The sequence below is a fragment of the Apteryx mantelli genome, chromosome 5 (genome assembly GCF_036417845.1).
Source record: "Apteryx mantelli isolate bAptMan1 chromosome 5, bAptMan1.hap1, whole genome shotgun sequence".
Classification (NCBI taxonomy): domain Eukaryota; kingdom Metazoa; phylum Chordata; class Aves; order Apterygiformes; family Apterygidae; genus Apteryx; species Apteryx mantelli.
The window spans coordinates 23,057,629-23,073,705 of NC_089982.1; positions in this window are offsets into that span (position 1 = coordinate 23,057,629).

The following is a 16,077-nucleotide window of genomic DNA, read 5'->3' on the forward strand; positions in this document are numbered from 1 at the left end:
TTTTTTACCTGAATCTCTGTTCTGAGGTTATGCTTAGGACCTTGCTTTTTTCTGTCAGCTCATGATGTTTCAAATCTTGACTGAAGAAATGAACTTTTATAATAATTTCTAGATTACTTAGAATTTTGTACATGTCCTTCATCTTGTTAGTCATTAAAACTTGTATTCTAGTAACATTATTTTTCTTCTAAAAGCTGCTTAAAGGCTATTAAAAACTTTGTAAACTTCTAAGATGAATACAAGTCCCAGTTTGTCTTTTTTGAATAGCCATTTTGTGGAAGCTGTAAAACACTGTTCAAATCTAGATTACTTGTGAAACAGTAAGGGTCAATTCTTACTGATACTGGAAGTGTGTGTGTGTGTTGATATTAAAGCCGGACTGACAGTGGTGCTGACGGTCTCCATGGACAGATTTGTCGCGTGCTTTGATTGTGGGGGACTGCAGGGTTTGCTTTGTTCCCTTGCAATAACAGAATTCCCACTAAGAACATCTTGCAGCTGGGTGTAGGGAATTGTGGCATCTCCAGGATCACATCTGTATCAATAGATTGTGAGTAGACTAGCAGGCTGAGATAAACATGTATTGCCGAAAGCAACTTAGCACAGAAGCATAAGCTTGAAATGGATAAAGAACTGAACAGGGAGGTGTCATGTAAAGCCATATTAAACAGTATTTTTCTGCTATCAGGGTGCCCCATGCTTTGTGAATTTGTATGTTCGTACAACTTTTGTTTTAGTCTCTGTCAGACTGAGATGATTAGATTATACTGTAAATGAGAATGGTTTGATCCTCGTGGGAGAACAACCAAAATTTAAGAAGTTGTAAAAAGGTAAATAGAATTTAATTGCTTACCTGGATAGCTGATGAGAGAAGGCAGCATTTCGTTTAGTTACGGGACTTGGACTCTTTATAATTTGGAGGACAATAATTATTTAAAATGAGTTAGGTAATATAATTATATGGAAGTACTTTACAGAGGTGGCCTGTAAAGTGGTTAAAAAGAAAAAAAAAATCCATCCTGCTATTTGGTTGTTATTTGGAAAATTAAAAAAACCAAAGTCCTTGTTAAAATGACTTGCTGTTGATGATGTCTGGAGAACATCAACTGCCCTTCGCAAGCATTTTGCATGATAGTGAAAACAAAACATTTATATATCTTTATGAAATGGAATTGTTGAAATATCTGGTACTAGTCTGGAAGGTCAAGTTTTCAATTTGAGTCTCTCTAGTCAGGAGTAACCAGGGAATTCTCTTGGACTTTAGAAATCTTCACGTTGGAAGCTGTGTTGAAACTGATGCATCTCTGAAATATTTTGCCTTTGAAATGAAAGGTTCAATAGAGATGGATCTTGCACAAAAATATAACAGCTCCAAGTAATGTGAGAGATTTTAACAAAAAGTTATGCAAAGGACACTGTTTCAAATTGTATTAACTATTTTATCCTGTGATGCTACGCTTCTTATCACACACATGTAGATAAATATATGTATATGTGTAAGTTTTATGCTTATTCACAATAAAGCAGAGGTATTTCAAGCCATTAATTTCCTTTTTCTTTAGGGGTATAATTGTCCCAATATGTGGATTTCATTTATGTTCATGTGGTTTACTTCATGTTAAACCCATTGCATTTTTTCAGATATACACACAAAAAATACATAATATGGTTGTGAAATTTGAAAAGTTATTAAAAACCCCACAATATTATTTGTAAAGTTACATAAATTTTAAAAAAATTGCTGAAGTCTGTCAACCAGCTTTCTTACAGAGCTCTCTAAATTTTATCAAACATTCCTGTCAATTTGTACTGCTGGAAACTTGTGAACAGTCAACTGCTTTTTAGTGACTGTAAGTCTTGAAGTAGGATTATATTACTTGACTGGAAAATAACTGAAGAACAAATTGGGAAAGAAAAATCTTTCTATTTTCCAGCTCAGTAAGATCTTTAACTGTTACATAAATTCTAAACTATACAGCACGTAATATTTGAAAAGCACTTTTGAATTGAACACTAGATAAGTGTTTTTGTTCTTATATTGTAACAGTTTTGAAAGTCTAAAGGACATTTCAAATAATCAAATGGCAGCACTAAACCATGCGATTGTAATTATCTTTCTACAGCTATTCTTAGCTTCACTTTGAACAGTTTGGTAATTGAGTAAGTCTCCTACCAATTGCAAGTCAGATTCAGTCTTCACCACTGTGTTATGGCCATTTTTTCTCTTTCTTTGAGTTATTTTGTTTAGTGTCTGTTTTTTCCAGCTTATAGTCTTTCATGCCAATATAAAATAAAAGCAGACATTGCCAGTCCTCAAATGATTGATTTCATTCTATTGCATTGTTTGTTTTCTTACATAGTTATAATTGCCAGGTGAACTAGCATCACAGCCCATTACAATGACTTGTAATGATATAGCATTTGAATAACAACAGAAATTACATGGTTGGATAACTGTTTTCTATCCATCTTATCACTATGAAGTCTTTGCAGAAGGAAAGTACTGATCAAATGTCACAATAGTGTTGTAGTCTGTTTTAGATCTGAATAATTGCGTATTAATTTCTGTCAATACTATATACCTTTAAAAATAAATTTGCCAAGTTTAATTTGAATGAATGCCATTAACAGGTGGTGGTTGTTGTTGTCACTGTTATTGTTGTTGTTGTTATAGTCAGTTGCAACATATATAGCCCTCTGACTAACACTGGTGTGAAAACACATCATCACCTGGTGGGCAGATCTTTCAGATATATTATTTGACTACTTTCTGTAAATGATTGTCTCATTTACATTTTTTACTATGCTTTACTCATTTTATCATCAAAACAGTCAACGTATGTATAGGAGAGTGAGGAGCATCTGCAAATAGTCAGTCGGTTCAATTTTTAAGAGAAATTAATTAACTACACTTATTCTAGGCTGACCTTTTATCTTTCCAAAACAGTCAGACTGTTATAACAATTGTTAGAAATAGTGGGATTCATAAGACTAGTGAACCAAACTTTTGCATCATAAGCTTACCTAAGAAACATCATTTCTTGTTTCAGCTGTCTGGGTGAAATTTGTTATTTCCCAAGGTGAAAACTTTGCTTTTAAGTGTGTCATTTGTAATAGAATATTTTATTTATGAGACACTTTGTAAGGCAGGAATTTTGCTTGTATTTCACACAGCAGTTAAAATCATAGTTCTTGGGATATTGGGCTCCTCAGGTAACAAACATGCATCACATAAGGGATTATAGTTGTGGATACCTGGCTCTTCCATGCTAGTAAATGGTTAACATTTGACATATGTTAGTTGTAGCACTAGCAGACTTATACTGTTAATGATGCAGTTTGTGTCTAGTTTAGATGTATAAAACTTCTTTTAGTTGTATTGTGCTATATGTGAAGATTCCTCCAATGAAGTCAGCAGTAGCTTTGCCAGCAGACCTGCCAGCTCCTAGAGTCCAGGTTGCACTCAGTCAGGACTTGCACACCTTGTTGTGTAGTCAAGTTCTGCTTGACAGTGGGATTGCATCTACTTTTAGCTGCTTGGGGCACTTCTGAGTTACGTTCATTTTCAATGTATTCCTTGTCGGTGGAGCTCCTAGCTTTCAGTTAGTGTTGCTCTGTTGCAATGAATGTGGTTGTGCCAGTTGACACACAAGCTGAGCATGGTCTAATGTTTCTTGAAGTCTTCCTTTTGCTTGCTGTATTAACATATCTACACACAGAAATATCCTGCTCACATAAAATGTTTCAGTTGTCTGGAAGTAACTGATTTTGTGAAGTTCCAAATAGTCATCATGGGTAGAATACCAAAAGCAATGAAGTCCCACAGAAGGCTAACCTCCCACTGACTTTCCGTCTTAACTAAATCATGTGTGTACCTAGGAGGAAATTTTTCATTTCCAGGAGGAAAAGAAACCTTCAATCTGCTTGCTATCTTAAATCTTTTATGTAAGCATTTGCAATTTTAGTTTTCAGCCATGTCTCAGGCACTTTCTGATGGCTTAATCATTGTGTCTTGCAACTCTTGCTCTTCTTTTCAAAGTGATAGTGAGCTCAGTTAGAAGCTTCTTCATATCAAAGCCTTGAAGAAATGAAGATAGCATCGCAAGTAGTGCTCTCCATGGACTGCATTCTGATAGAAACTAGCATTGACAACAATTATATCATACCTAGCATACACCAATGCAAAGGACATAATACGACCTAACAAATGAAAAAATAACTGGGTAGGAGTAAGTAGTGTAGTAGTACTTCTACAGTGTAGAAGTATCCTATTTTTTGCCAATGATAAAATGTAAGAAGAATCACATTTTAAAAAACATATCTTGTGTGCATAGTTATTAATTTGTATGCATGGTGTTAGATACATCACAAAAAAATCTGTTTAAAGCTCTGTTGCTCTTTGTCATAGAGCTTGCTGAAAATGGCTTTGCCTGTCTAAAACATTACCATGGACTGAACGATGACTGATGTAGTGAAAGTAAAGCTCATTGAAAATCTTTCAATTAAATATTAGTTTAAAAAATTGATTCATACATCTGAAAGTTTCATATAAACATATTTAAAGAAAAGTTTGTTTTATATCTAAGCTCACATTTCATGTAGTGACTGATCCTTCGTACTTCAAATACTTCTGTTCACCCTGCCTACTCTTCCCATATGTACCTCTTCATCTTTCTTTTTTGATGTGCCTGCTATCTGAAATGCTTGCATAGACTCACCGTCCCCCAAACATAAGCTTTTTCTAATTCTGCTTTTCAAAACCACATTTTTTGTGACCCACTTAGAAAACTAAGCATTGAGGATGGCCAGCTTATCCAGTCAGAGACGTGCTTTAAGTTGCATCAAAGTTGCTCTGTGCAGGTTCTGGATGGCCGGCTTCTCGCCCTTCTGTCTTTCTCTCCCTCTTCCTGTTGCCCTCCCCATGAGTTTTCATTAACTGCATCACAATTCAGATCATTAGTTATTTGGATCAGGAACAAATGTTTTATAGCTGTAAATATCTATTATAATGTACATGCCACTTCTCTATGCATGAAGAGAATGTTAGGAATAGTATAGAAAAATTGTATGAAAAATCATGATAAAACTGAAAAATTAATCTCTATTTCTGTGGCCTCCCTGGCTTTCTTACTGATAACAGAACAGTCAAAATTAGACACTAACAAATAAATCCTCCCCTTTTCTTCACTGGCTAGCCTGCACTTGTACTTAAACTGACATTTGTGGAATTACACCGTGTGTATTTACACCATGATGTAGTGGTGGTCATCATGCTAAATATTTTTAAAATGTCATGCTCTCTATATCTATCCAGCTTGGTATATAGTTACCTGTTTGGTTTAGGCATATTTAAAAAAAAAAAAAAGTCTGATGCAGTTTGTATGGGGGGGGGGGTTGTTTTGTTTTTTAAATGAAACTAGTATCATTCCTGGCGGGAAGTGAATTGTACTTTTAAATTAATTTATCATTTGTTTCATGAAAACTATTTTTCAAATACTGTGATAGTGGGGTCTATTGTAGAAACTTGAATAGATTGTTACTTAGCACATGTAGGTTTGGATTTGATACCTTATTCACTGGAAGAAATACTGTCCTGAAGCTGTTCATCAATCTGTAAACAGGACAAATAATTGCCAAGTTGTGTAAGACAGAGTGGAGGGCCTGGCTTCAAGAAAGGGAAGAAGTGATTGACTCCTTTATGCAGGCTGTGGCAGTGAGCTTTTCATCTCCCAGCCGCAGGGCCTTGTAACAGCTTGTCTGATCTCAAGGGAGACTCCCTGACCCAAAGGCTGCCAGTACGCTGTGGCAAGTTTCCTGTTGCTTCCTCTTGCTGTTGATGATCCGTTTTGTATGAAGCAAGCACCCTCCAGGAGTCAGATTCCTTTCTTAGGTGTCTCCAGTGGATTGCCTACGATTATTTTCACTGGCTTGCTCTTTCTCCCTTTTGCTCAGTTATGATATATGTCTGTATAGCTCCACTTTGTGTAGTTACAGAAGTGCATTAACAGAATCATTTCACTAAAGGAATCAACTGAGAGAACTATCTCAATATTATTCAGTGCTGTTCCTCAAACTTTTTTTTCCCCCCCCACAAAGATTACTCAGTCTTTCTCCATGGTGATTGCATTTATAACTGAATAAATTTAGGCTAAACTGTCTTATTAGTTTCATTTCTCACAATTTTGTCTGTTTTCCCAGAATATGCAGGAATACATCTATTGTATCTCCTTTGCTGTTGTTTCCTAGGCTGTCTCTATTCCGCAGGCTATGTGTGGCCATGGGCTGCAGCCTGAGAAAGAGTACCAGATCTAAAATTTTAGCATCCAGAATATTTAATACAAGGGTAAACAGCTTGTTCTCTAATTCTGTCGCTAGTACAAGCATTGCTTGTAAATAAATGACTGAAATAATTTTTATTTCAAGTTCTTCTTGTTTAGTTTTGGAAAATGTGTTCATTTTTAAATTCTTGAACTAAAGTAAAAAGTCTGTTGTTCACAGGGTTGTTTGTAAGGATGGTGGTGGGAGTTTTACCTTTGTATCTCAACCTAAGCATTTTCTAGTAGCCATAGTATGCCATAAGACTATAGTGAGATATGCATATAGTATTGGGGAAAGAAGGTTACTTTCCTTGTTATCCAACTTCCTTTCTTCAGCTTTTCCTAAAAGTCCTAACTTGGCCTGTCCTGCTCAATGTATGTCTGATAAAAGTATGGCCTAAGATGGCATCTAACTATGATGGTTTAAGTTCAATTGCACACCACGCAGTTCATTCCTCCTTGGAAGTGAAGAATAATTCTTTTATCAGCATCATAATAAAGCATGAAATTCTCAAGGACGCACTGAAGTCAGATGCTTGATTAGTTTAGTCCAGAATATGACTGATTGCTCTGTTCCTGAAAACGGAGAAAAACGACTTCGGTCTCTTACAAATGTGTGGAAGACCGGCATCAGATATTTGTTAGCTCACAATTTTTGAGAGATAACTATGTGACTGGGAGGGAATATGCATATGGATATTGAAAAATAACAAGTCCCCAGCTGTCCAAGAAAAGTAAAAAGCAAGAAGTCTTCAGTGTTAATGTCAGATGTGTCGTTTGCCAATAACAAAAGGTAGAGGCAGGCTGTAGAGCGGGGCTGCACTGGGGTGCTGTGCTGGAGGGGCCGGTGCCCTGCTGAGGCTCGTGGGCGATGCAGCTGCGCTGGTGGGAGGGTACGGGACCTGCTGGGGTGCTGCAGCCGCCCTCTCTGCTTGGGTGGTTGGACAGACTTTGCTTAGACAAGTGGGTCAGTCTTAATGATGGTGGTGGCAGGAACAGCAGAAGGGGAAGAAAGGGTGACAAAGTAATTAAAAAAAAAAAAAGGCAGAATGACAAGAGCATGGGCAAACTCTCTTCACTTTGTTGTAAGGAAAGATTTCCATCTCTTACACCTGTAAGAAAAAACATTAAAAAAAAAAAAAAAAAAAGACCATCTTATTCTAGACCACATAGCTCTCTGAGGTTCTCATGATTTTGCTGACAGCCACACACTAAGATTTTTTCCTCTTCTTCCAATATACATGAGGTGTTTTGTAGTCCAGTTCTTGTTCTAGTTCTGTTTCTCCCCTTATGCTGTTATCTCTGCATGCTTACATTAATGGATATCCCCCTCCCCCACAGTGCTCCCCATATTCTCCCCTCTGCTTCTGTGTAAGCAAGTCTCCTCTTTGCAACATTTTCTTTTGAATATTCTAATACTTTGTCTTCTGCCTCCCTTTAAAACAAGGTATCTCTCTGGTAGTACCAGCTATCCAATATTTACTACAGATATATGGAGGCTGGGGAGAGGCTTGAGGCCATACTGCTCCTGGCTGTGCAGCGACAGATCTACCTGCCACCGCAGCACACTCGGTGAATCACTGCAGTAATTCTGTGGTATGAGCCTTGTTATGAGACCAGACCAGTAAATAAGAGTGTGACACACCAGCAGTCAATCACTGGAGATTCTCCTTAAGTTAAAAACGGTTTTGGCAAAGTTTGCTACCTTCTCTCTGCCTATGGCTATGGTTCCTACACTTGGTACATTCAGAGCTGATTCATATTATGTACTGTGCACCCTTTCACTACTTCTTCAGTGCAAATTTTTGATATTAAGCAATTCAGCTTTCTAAAGCACTTTTTAATGCAGTACAAAACTTATAATGGCATGTCAAAAAAAAAAACCTTGGAGTCCTGAGTGCTGCTGAAACTTCAATTATACAGGAACCAAATATGAACACTGAAGAGGACTCGTTTAGGAGGCTAACTGGAAATTTTATTCTCAGTTTTAATTCTTGGGTCTTTCAGATTAGGCGTAGGAAGTAAAGAACATGAAAACCAATTAGAACATCAACTACTTATCCTAGACAAAAAATTACAAAAAGTTGTTCTAATAAGACTTGGAATTCTCCAGCTGATCAAACTCCTTAGCAAAAGCAGTAATAAGCCCAAGTGAGGTTTTTGCCCCGTTTTTGCCTATTTTAAAATCTTAATTCATTCAGTAGGTTTGCCTGTTTAATATGAGAGTAAGTTTTCTTATTGTGCATCAACAGTTCTGTTTCTGTCCCTAGCTGAAACCAAGGGATAAGCAAAATGTTATTGTTTTAATTTTTAATTAATGTTTTTTGGTGTTTTTTTTTTCAGTCAAACTCTTTGGAATGTTTTGAATATAAATAAATCATCAGTTTCTTTCACTTGCTTTATGCAATGAAGTTTTAATACTTGTTAAATCGTGACATGTCAAAATCAAAGTATTTAAAAGTCTAACAAAAAATGGGGTGAGGAGGCCAATTCATTCACTGGAAAGATGGCTCAATAAAATGAAAATAAAAGAAGGCTTCATAGAAAAATTTTTTTTAAACTCTTCTGCATAGAAGTAGAGAACTTTGAATTCCAGATACATACTACCTTGAAAGGTCTCTTTCTTAAAACTGAAATCACAAGTTCTTACTGAGATAATAAATGTTCCTTTATCCAGGGAACAGAAATATTAAAAATTAAAACCCAGTAATTCCCAGAGGAGTCAGCGGTAAAACTCTTATTGCTAGTAATGTGACCAGAATTGGTCCTATCATTAGATATTTCAAAAAGTTGTCACCTCCATCTCTCAAGTGTTTTTTGCCTTAGCAAATGGATATTGGGGGCAATGTGCCCCATGTCCACTTCTTTAACTGTAATTTCACTTCCACTTCCAAGAGCTCCAATCTGCAGTTCTGTTCATGTGTGCCTGCTAGCACTGGTTGGATTCGTAGTCCAAAGCAGAGTTGAGCCCTAAATCAGCATCCCATGTTTATGTCCAATACCCTGTTAGGAAAAATCTTATTGAATTTGACATGCTTCCATTTTATCTTAAAAGCTAATAGATAAATACAAGTCATTGATTCTTTGCTGTCACTAATCATGGTGCCTCATCTATATCTTTTTCTAATGGATGAACTTTTTTGCAATATATGCATCACTTTGACAAGGTTGCCTCACCTTAACTAGAATGCTTTATAGCTAACCGGGAAAGTAAACATTAAGAGAATGTCCCTGTCAGCGCTTTCACATCCGACTGCCTTTCCGTAAATAGAATTGGCAGCTTTAATGATGACTCCGCATGCATTATAGCTAGACTTCGTGGGACACTAATTTTCACATGGTTGACTTCGAACAGTTGCCTTCTTTCTATATAGATTTTGCTGATGATGGGGGTAAAGTGTTTTCTCAAAGACAATGTCTGTCTTGGTAGAAAAACCTGACCTCAGAGTCTGAAAGCAGGATTGTTCCAGAGGTCGTCAGGAGTATGGCATAGTATCGACAGTCCTCATGCTTCCTTTGTTCTCTCATGTGTTATCCATGCTTTCCTCAATTTGAGCTGCGCGTACTGGGTAATACAGTGGATGGTCACACAGCGTAAGTAGCACCTGGCTTCTCAACTGTGCTGTGATACTGGCAGCATGCCACTTGCAGGCGTATGTCCTAGAATAGAGACAGGCATTGCCCTTGTCAGTAATTGCACCTGTCATCATCCGTACTGCTGATGGTAATATCTAGCAAAAAAGGAGTGCAAGAATGCCCTTCAGGGTCAGTGGCCAAGTTCTGCTGCTGGCGGATTCTGAGTTTATTCAACTTGAATATACAGGAATTGTTTTCTTTTAGTTATGGCTAACACTCTTAAAGCTAAGTAAATTAGGTTAAGTGTCTTTTCAAAGAAAGATAACTGAAAAATTGAGTATTAGGAAGTTTAATTCTGATGGCTATGCATAAAACTTTGGCACTGTCCTTTAGAATGTGTTACAATATTACCTATTATTGCCTGTTCACAGGATGTTTACTGTAGCCAGTGTAGAGGATCTATTAGGAATAAAAAGTAATGCACACAGATATTCTCAAACCTCGATATTGTTTTTTGTTTCAGTCCTTGATTTTCAAACACAGAACCTTAAATCTATTTTTTATAGTTCATCTGTATTTGCTGCCTCACTACTTTGTAATAAGTATGTGCTACTACCACCCTTTCTCTAGCCCTCCCTTGCAGTTAATCTCTTAGGAAGGAGATATTTAGAACTTACCTGCAGGCCTTGACCATCTATCTAATATCTTTGATACACCACATTTCTCACAAATGATGTCACTGTTCATTTAGTCAATAATCAGCTTTTTACAGAGGAAGAGGGGAAAGAGAAGAATGTTAGAAGAAAGCACGTAAAAATCTAGGAGTCATGGCATTTGGGGGAGTCTTTCCACCATAACATTTTTGCAGTAGTATTATTAAGGATCTCTCTCCTAGCAAAATGCCCTATGATCTGTTTATTTCTTCCAGCTAATTTCTGAATATGAGCAAATATTGTAGATAATGTTCACCATAGTCACTAAGTGATTTAATACAACTACATTGGAAATGTACTGTAAGTACAAATATATTGGAAGTTGGGACTATGTACCTGAAGTCTGAGACTCGCTAGGTCACCTGAAGCAAAAATCTTCAAACTCGGTTGCCTGCAGCTGGATAGCCTGTTCATGCCTTTTTGGAGTCATAACTAGGTGCTTTGATCATCATGGGAACTAAACACTGGAACCTAATTTGCACACTTTGACATTTGGGGTATTAACACCTATTCAACTCAACTTTGAGGAGTTTTGACTAAAAATGTTGTCGTATGTAAACCCTAGGATATTGAGAAATAGCATTGAAATTCAGTTTTCTGCTTAGTGGTGGATGGGTAGATAGGCAAGTATGTGAAGCAGTAGGTTACATAAGTGTTTCAGGAACATAGAATATTATACTTTGCTTTATGTCAAAAGAGCATTATCTTTATGGAAATTTTAATACTAATCTCTTTCAAAAAATGTACAGTGAAAAATTTTTTTCATTGGTATTTGTATATTAGAGATTTTAATTTGCAGTTTCTGTTTGCCACTCCGACCCTCTCATCTCTTCTAATACAGAAGTACCAGTGGGGATGCTGAGGTCGCAATTAACTGTATAAATCTGTCCTAGCACTTTTGTGTCATTCCAACTTAGAGGATGAATCTGTGACAGAGTCATTCAGCTGGTAGAGGTGATAAAATATCAAGTTACAATTTCATAAATAGTGTTAAAAATATGTATCACATTCTGACAGATAAATTGAACCCATTTGAAGTAGCGGTCTGTCAACTTTCCAAGGTGGAAAAGGCTGATGTATCTATTCTGGTGCCTCTGTTTCAATGACACTTGTCACAGTTTAAAACAAATACAATGTGTTGTCTTTTGGGGTGAGAAGGTAGGGTGCACTGCAATGTGCAGGCTAGCAAATACCTCAGGTTTTGTTCAAGGGGCTGTGGTTAAAGAATATTTTTTTAATCTTAATTTCTTGCTGATTAACTCCTAAGCAAGCAGTATAACACTTTTTTTTTTTTTTGGGGGGGGGGGGACAGGCACAAGGAAGAGCTGAAGCGTCCATCTATTATTTTCCAAAATATTCCCCCTTTAAAGCAAGGAGTATATTTCAGATTTCAGTCATTCCAGATTGCAGCTTCTCAGTATGACACAGTCATCTTTTTAAAACTTTCTTTTGGACAATGCTACTATCCTTGGCCTTAGTATAATCTTCTTGGAAAAACAGTTTTTTGCATCTTGTTTTTAAGTAAAGGGTGGACTCTAAGGAACTTGTGCCCAAATAGTGGGATGCTTCTAGAACCTACATGGATTCTCTGGGAAGGACACCAGCCTCTAATAGCTGCCCTGTTCCACCTGTCTGACCTCCACATCAGCTTTCAGAGTGCAGCCTCCATTTGTCACACCTTACCTCTTTGTGTGTTACCCACTCCCATCTCCTGTACACTTCCTTCTCTATCTTGCTTTTTTCCTTTGTGCTCCTGCTTCATCTGTCACTTACATTGCTGACTCCCTGGCAACTTCTGTACATGCTGTTCAGTAAAGATCACTTCTCTTAGCCAGGCAGACGTTTGCTTGTGCACAAACATCACGTCATTACGCACGGAAATGAGGTTTGGGGCAGTGGATTACAGGAACATGAAAGAATCTGCTCCTTCTAGTGCTTGGGAAAGGAATTGGATGCGAAGACTACCTCCTCATCCTAGGAAATCTAGAATAAAATACTTGCTCCCATAGCAGAGAAAGGGTAGAAATGTTAGGAGAGAAGGTAGCAGCAGATTGCATTCATTTCATGTCAGAAACTTCTGTCTTGGAAAAAGATATCCTTTAATAATTATATGCCATCAGTTTTCATGGTGTTATCCTTTCTTTGGTTCGAGGACACAGGGATGAGTGTACCTACAGGATTAGATCTTATACTGGGACTGATCCTGAAGCCTCTTGAAAGCAAGTATTTCATTGTATGATTAAACGAGTGACTGGTACCTCATATTCATCTTGCAAAGTGACTTTGATCAAGAATATATAAACAGTATGAAAGTGAGCTATGGACAGGAAAAAAATCTTGTTCAATGTACCTGTACTTTGCTGTATTTGTAGCTGTCAATCAGTTTACCAATTCAGCTAAAAAGGAACAATGACCTCTTCTTTTTTTTCTACATTGCAAAATAAAAGAATAACTTATTCTTGCGTAGTTCTATTCCTGCAGGATAGGATCATTCAAATCTAAAATCAGCAGCAAAAAACTTTAAGAGGAGAAAATACCATCTGATTAAAAACTTTTTTTCCTATGTGAACTGTTTAAATAGTCTCCTGATTAACCATGCTTTCCATTTAGGAAAAAGTGAGCAAGGGTCAGGCATCCTTTTTTGTTTCATTTTGTTCTTTTTAAAAATTTTTTTCCTTCTTTTCCTCAATGCCATGTTAGGTTCAGCTTTTCTTATACAACATAATATTTTTCTATCTTTTGAGGTTAGACAGGCATACTTATGAATCCTTCATTAAAATAATGCTTTCACTTGGTCATTTTCTTTTTTCCCCTCATACTACTTTATGTATGTGTCGCTTCCTTGGATGTAGACAATAACAGACCTTTAAGAATGCCATCCCTATATTGCTTCTGCTCAGTGTGTTAACTATATTGTTAAACTTTTCAAAGGATAAAAGTAGACTAGGAAACAGTTTTTCTGTCAATATAATGTGAGAATATGCTTAGGCATTGTGAATCTCTTGATTCTTAATAAAATAATGCTTTTCTCTTTTCTGATTTTTAGAAGGTAAGTATATAGGGGTGTTTGACCACGTTATTTTTTGATTCTTGACAATAGCAGCCTGGATTATGTATATGAACCCATTTCTCTATATTACCCATACCGCATGTTGGGGAAAAATAAAAAAGCAAATGATAAATTCTTATAAAAATAGTTTATTAAATCTTTATTAAAATTATTTAATTGAAATAAAATTGTTTCTAATTTTATAATAATGTTAATTGGTGTATTATTACTAACCAGTTTTAGCAAAGCTGACCACTACTACTGTGGCTATAACCAAGGGACTAATATGTAACTACAGACAGTCCAAGGTTTTCTTACACTATAAGACTTAGTTGATGTCCCATTGTGGGTGATGTGCTTGTGTCCATGTTCTGTGGCTGGCATGAAAGTGTTATGTGATCACCTGCAATTTCCAAGTGATCTCTTTCTGTTTGAGGCCTCCCCAGAATGTGTTTCCTCTATCTGCTGTAATGATTGGGTGTATTACTAAAGAGATAGAAGGGGTAAAATGCTTGGCATACTAGAAACTGGAATTGAGAACCAAATAAGTAAAAGGCTTGGGGAGGAGCACAAGTGTGACAAGAAGTTTGAACTAAATGATGGTGATGAGACCTTTGCAAAGTTTAAAAAAAAACAAGTCATGAAAGCAGAAGAAAGTGAAATTCATGAAAAGCTGAACTAAATGAATTCAGAAGAAAATCTAGGGAACTGAACACAGTGAAAGAAGAGAAGTAGAGCATTAGGACAAAGTAGTTATTTCAGAGTAGTCTCTGCAGAGTCTTACCTTGTGTCAAAGAGATATCTGCCTTTAACAAAAGACCTTTCTTAGGTCTAGATTAGTTTTGATAGTTAAGATATTGGATTTCATCCCAGTAATTGTAAATGCCATAGTTCTATTCACATCAAGAAATATGTTGAATTATGCCCTTTGAATATGAACATAATGCAGCTCTGGTCTGATGCATCAAATCTGTTTTGAGTTTAAAAAAAAAATATATATATATATAAAAATATATATAAATAAATAAATATATATATAAAAATTAAAGACCTCTATATTTTTTCTAATTCCCAGCCATCTTGCCAGGTCATTTCATTATCTTTTGTTTTAAAGTAATTAGGTCATTTAATTCCTACTGCATAAAGAGCATATTTTGAGACTGATATGTGATCCATGTGAATAATACAATGCTACAGCAAATTACAGTCCAGCTGATCTGCCATGTTATAATCAATCTGATACAGGAATCTATTGAACTTCTTCCTCACTATTCCTCTCTCTGCCTTTTTTATGCTGTGGGCACCCTACCATTAGAGTAGTAAAAATTTCTCTTTCCAGTACCATAGCAGTAGTGTCAAGAGCCAACGTGGCAAAGTATGGCTAGTGATACAGTAATGTACATATCTGCATTTTATTTTCAGTCCAACTGTATCTAGGATTATATATTGTTCAAGAAAATTGCATGCACAAAGTAGATTTGTTCACTTAGCTAATGGAATGTTCTATTAAAAGACAAAAATTGCATCATTGCTAGTAAATAGTGCTTGGGACCAAAATACTTTTTTCTTCTCACAAAAAGAGCTAGGGCTTTTAAGACTAATCTTAATTTTATTAAATTAAAAATAGATATTAAGTATAAAGGTAAATGTATTTTAACTGCTAAGTAATTTTGCTAGATAACAGCTGAGTTGTCTCCCCACCTGTAATTCAGTTACAGTTGATACCTGTTCTATGTCAAATTGCAAACCCTTTATGCTTTATTTTCTAAAATACCTTCCCCTCCTCCCCCCCCCATATATCTGAAGTTTCATGTACACTAGCTACAGGTGTGAAAGGTTGTCTCATGCACAGTGCTCGATCATTTCATTTGCCTTTTCCTGGCTTTTAATCATTCTGTTTGTAGTGGAATCAGCCTCTGTCTCATGCTTCTAGAGCTTGGCGTCATAGTGACTTCTTAAAACCATGTATTAGATCATCCCAGCTCTGAATCCGAACTTGGGGTTAGATATCTTCTCTTATCTTCACTTCCCTTTCTTATGAGTTCACTGCATCTGGACACTGAACTGCTAGGGAGGTTTCACACTGCAGTGCTCACGCTAGCGTAACGTGTTTTAGAAACCAGTTCCAGCAGGACTACATTAATGGGGTACCCTGAAAATCCAACACGAGTTTTATGGAAACTACATACAAAAGGGCAACACTGAAAACAAAACTGCAAATAAAAGCAGGCAACAAAGAAATACAAGTTCATTGTTTGATTTTAAATAATTAAAAAATATATTCAGTGCTAATGAAAGTGCTGTTTTGACTGTGCTATATAACAAGCGTGTCTCTGCTATAGCCTGAAGGGACTGCAGTCTCCTTAGCCTTTTCATCTCCTGCTGAGAATGCTACTTAGCGCCTGTTGTGGTCATGGCTTTT